General features: G+C 39.5%; 1 non-coding gene across 1 annotated transcript; it reads left to right on the top strand.

The window, feature by feature from the left end:
* Window positions 1-3702: 3702 nt before the first annotated feature.
* Window positions 3703-3789, top strand: TRNAS-GGA (transfer RNA serine (anticodon GGA)). Its single transcript has one exon. It is a non-coding gene; the product is annotated as a tRNA-Ser (tRNA).
* Window positions 3790-4849: the final 1060 nt, after the last annotated feature.

Here is a 4849-nt window from a genome sequence, read left to right as displayed (position 1 = left end):
TGAATCCACCATTCGAAAGCATACCAATAAGTATTGCAAGGAAAAAAAACATTTGGATGCCAAAAAAGGAGAAGCCGGGGAGTCGTCCGGCTCTACAAGTCAAGCCCCCGCCGCCGGTAACAAAGCTTGATGGTCGTTGATGGCGGGACGAAAACAACGAACAATGTTTGTTATTTTTAGTTTTATGTTTAATAATGTTTGTACTTAATCCTTTTGCAATAATGTTTGTTGTGTAATGTTCTATAATTATATATATATATATTTTTAAAAGTTAGTTTACGTGTTTAAGACAAGTGTTTTATTTAACACAAAAAAGTAACACTTTAAAAATACATATATTAATTGATTCGTGCTACATAATACATAAATGATTAGAACAAATACAAAAAATACAAATTAAAATTAGTCGAGTTCTACGACTTCGTCTTCTTCACCCAAAGATTCTTCTTCCATCTCTTGATTGGACGTTCAAGTGGTATTTCGTCTTCAAAGTTCGTCTTGTTTTGTATACGATCCACCGCGTCCAAATGATCCTTTTGGCAAATGCACATCTCTAAGGACTCGGGAGTGAGTTTGGTTCTTCGCATCGATAATATCCTTCCACTAAGTGAAAAAACCGATTCCGAAGCAACCGTTGAAGCTTGGACGCTTAGCAAGTCACGAGACATGGCGTAAAGAATAGGAAATTCGTTTTGCTTTCCTTTCCACCATGCCAAAATGTCAAGGTTGCGAACATCCTCGACCGTTGCACCTTCTCCATAGTTTGCTCCACTATATCGGCCCAGTTCACTAGTTGGTGTGTTACCCCTTTGCCGCTTTGCCGCCGAATCACGAACCGCATTCATCATGTTTATAAGCTTGTCCTTAGATGGCTTACTTGATGTTGCTTGCTTCACAAAAGTCGACTTTGAGCTTGGACCATAAATTTTGAAATAATGATCATATATTTCTTGAAGGGATTTGTTGAAAGAGTCCTTTGCTTCTGTCGACGACATCGGATCGATCTCGTGCGCACCCATGTTGTCATATATTTCCTCGATCAACGCCTCAACCCCGGCAACATTCAAGTAGGGGTTTAAAGCGGCGACACAAGTAAACACGGGTGGTATTCCTTCAAAATATTTTAGGAACTTCTTCTTCATTGGGTCAATAATATGCTCGAAAAGATCATTTTTGTTTTCAAACTCTTTGAAATTCAAGGAGATGTTGTATAATTCTTGCAACACCCAACAACTAGTAGGATAGTAAACCCCCGGCAATTTAGTTGTTGCGGTTTTGAAAACATTAAGATACTCCAAGAAGTAACCGATACTATCCCAAGCACCGTTTGGAAGCATATTGGCTTCGCAACGATCCCCTAGCGTTCTATGAAACGCTTGTATAGTTTGTTTTTGGGAAAAAGCACAAGCGAGCATATTACAAGTCGAGTTCCAACGGGTTGGAACGTCCCAATTCGGCCTCAAATATTTTCTATCAACCGAATTGCAATAGTTTTTGTATTCAAGATGTCTTCTTTTTCCACTTTTGAAAATATCTTGTAACATCAACCTAAATAATCTCAAACCGCGCTCCACGGTTTCGTTGTCAAGACCATCTTGAACAACCAAGTTGATAATGTGGGCAACACATCGAGTATGAAAAAACTTTCCGTAGCAAAGTGGTGTATATTTTATATAAAACTTGTCTACCGCTTTTGTATTGTTAGAAGCGTTATCAAACGACATTGAAATTTTTTTTTCCCTCAGGTTAAAAGTGGTTATTACCTTATCCAAAATTTCAAACAATTTTTCGGCGGTATGTGGAAACGGAAAGTTTTCAAACACGATGGTGTGTTTCATCATTTGCCAAGATACCGGATCGATCCAATGCGCGGTCACACAAAGGTACGATTCCGGTAACCCATGGGGTGCCAACCAAACATCGGTAGTTAAGTTGACACCCATTTGTAAAGTGTCAAAAAAATCAATTAAATCTTTTTTGGCACATTCCCACAACTTTAGACAATGACGTCGAAGAGTGGTACGACTTACATGGGTGTAGCGTAATTGAAGAGTCTCTCTAATCAAGGCCGTCAATTGAGGGTTGTCGAAGTGCTTAAACGGCAAACCTTGTTGAATCACGAACTTCGCCATCCTATCGTGAACCGCTTTCACGTTGTAACGAAATATTGCCCCATCTTTACCCAATTCGGCTTGGACCGTGGCGGGAACTTCTTTCAACGCCTTGCAAAATTTCTTCTCGATGTGCTTTTTTAAAGTAGAGTTTGAATCATGCTTTAAATAAGTGCCACAAAATTTGCAACGAGCCTTAACATATCCATTAAGCAACTCAACCAAATCCCAATCCCGCCATACTTCTTCGTTGCGGTTACGAGGGAGGATCTTTGCAACTCCGAGGTCATCTTCGGCTCGAACCGGGTCAATAAAAACGGAATAGGTAGCCGCCGCCTTTCTTTTGCCCTTGTTTTGGCTTGCCATAATAACTAGTTATCAAGTGGTGGTGGAATGGAATTGAAAAAAATTGGTGTAAAGTGTAAACCGATAAGTTTTCTTGATGTTTTTGAGTTGGAGTGCTAAAACAAGTGAATGATCAAGCCTTTATATAGTTATTTAAGCTCAAAAACCGGTTCCAATGGTAATATAGCCGTTGGAACCGGTTCCAACGGCTATATTACCATTGGAACCGGTTACAACGGCTATAGTATCTTTGAAACCGGTTACAACGGCTCTTTTTGAAAAAAACCCGGCAGAACCGGTTATTTCGGGTAGGAACCGGCACCGGGTTGGAACCGGTTTCGGGTAGGAACCGATTTTTGGGAAATTATATGGGTCCGGGTAGGGTTTTCCGGGTATAATAATACCCTAACCGGGTATGGGGTACACCGGGTATGAACCGGAACCGGTTCCGGGTCGGTTCCACCGGTTCGGGTACGGAACCGGTTTTTTTGTGCACGTCTAAGTAAATAAGCATTTTTGAAACTCAATTCCAAACATGCTCTTAATTATAGAGTAATATTATAACTAGACAATATTGTAAATTTTTAAGTGAGTCTAAGAGAGCCAGAGAGGTGCTATTTTCATCAGAACACATAGCCCTACAGAAATTAGAATGTGCTTAGCCTCCTCTAATGGGTTAATTAAGAGAGGGCTCAAGTCCATTATACAGCCCATTATAAAGCTATTCTCCAGTCTCCACAACATAATACTGGATTACTGGATATTAATGGGTTTACCTTTTAATGTTCTTGATGGCTTGAGCCTTGATGCCTAGGTTGGGACAGTTGTACTTTAAATCTAGCCCATAAATGTGGATCTTATTTTACGGGTTGCATCACGACTTAAGGTATGTTTTGGATTGAATTTCAAAACAACTTATTGACTTATTGGCTTTTGGAAAAAAATGATTTGTCACTTGGTCAATCAAGCATATGGATAGATCCGCTAGCCGAGGTCGAGTTTATCCGAATTGATTGTCATTTATCATCTCTAACCCTGCAAATACGAACTGATTAATCAATGGATAAATTGATTGGGCCGAATCATTGCATAGAAATTGATTTGATTGATCTAAGTTCATACAATTTATTATTTATTAATATTTTCGTTTGGTCAATCGGGGAATAAAATGAATTGAAAAGGGGAATCATTCTATAGAACATCCTTTTTTTAATAACATCGGTTTTGGGGTCATAATCATTATGTAGGAGAGATGGCTGAGTGGTTGAAAGCGTAGCATTGGAACTGCTATGTAAGCTTTTGCTTACCGAGGGTTCGAATCCCTCTCTTTCCTTACCTTCACCTAATTTACCGATCTTACTAGTCATTTGGTCGTCTCTTGATCGTTGGTTCACAAAAATCACACAAATACACACTTAGAATTCCGAGTTTTATCTGATTAAAAACCCTGGGGGGGGGGGGGGGTACCAAGCAAAATCATGTAAAGATATACAATGTAACACTCCATTAGGATGTTCGCTATGGGCGGCGCAGGGGGAACACACTACGAAGGGGCGGTAAGGGTGGGGGCGGTGTGATGAAGATGGGCGGTGAATGGGGAAAGTGGTGGGCTATGTCTCTCTCTCTCTCTCTCTCCCTCTCAAACACTTACATACATATAAATATATATAACATGATAAATGGGTATTAAACCACAGCGGGACATTACGGAGAGGGGATTCGATGCCCTGTTTCCTATGTGGAGATGACGTGAAGGGGCGACGAAGCCCCTCCATAGTGAGCAGCCTTAGTGCTTAAGCTTTAGAAAAATTATAAGAGAGAGAGACTTATATGCATGCTGAAGGATTTTATTTTTTCCATTATTGTTGCTGATAACCGTAAACCCGATTTGACTAGCGCATTGCAAAAGTCTGTATATTATCATATGTGAAACCTAATATATGGTATTATATGACTAACATGTCCTCATAGAACAGATACTACATTCGATCTTAGCCAAAAGGCATTGGGTATAGATATAACTAGGCCCCACTTTCGATGCTAAGAAACTTTAAATATGTAACCCTTTACTCATTTGTAACAGCAAATATATCTTATCTACACAAACAGCTGATGGAACAGAGCAGAGAAGACCCGTAAAAACACAAACGCATGCTTACATTAGTGAAAAACATTATCACCTACCGTTTGTTAATAATTGCTCAAATAATACCACCAAATTATTTGAGTGCAAAAAACACCCACAACAACGACCCGTCAAGGCGACTTTTGTTAGGATCTATATTTAAAACGTGCATTGATTATTAAAATAAATTTACTTTTATGCGAAAGAAATCAAAGTTGGATGCATACGGTGAAATTAGTCTCGTTTGGCCCACTTCTGATCTACCATG

The sequence above is a fragment of the Bidens hawaiensis genome, unplaced genomic scaffold, assembly GCF_021521415.1.
Source record: "Bidens hawaiensis isolate Kalapana, Puna unplaced genomic scaffold, B.hawaiensis_p1.1 tig00019661_1, whole genome shotgun sequence".
Lineage (NCBI taxonomy): Eukaryota > Viridiplantae > Streptophyta > Magnoliopsida > Asterales > Asteraceae > Bidens > Bidens hawaiensis.
This window is presented reverse-complemented; position numbering and strand designations above follow the sequence as displayed.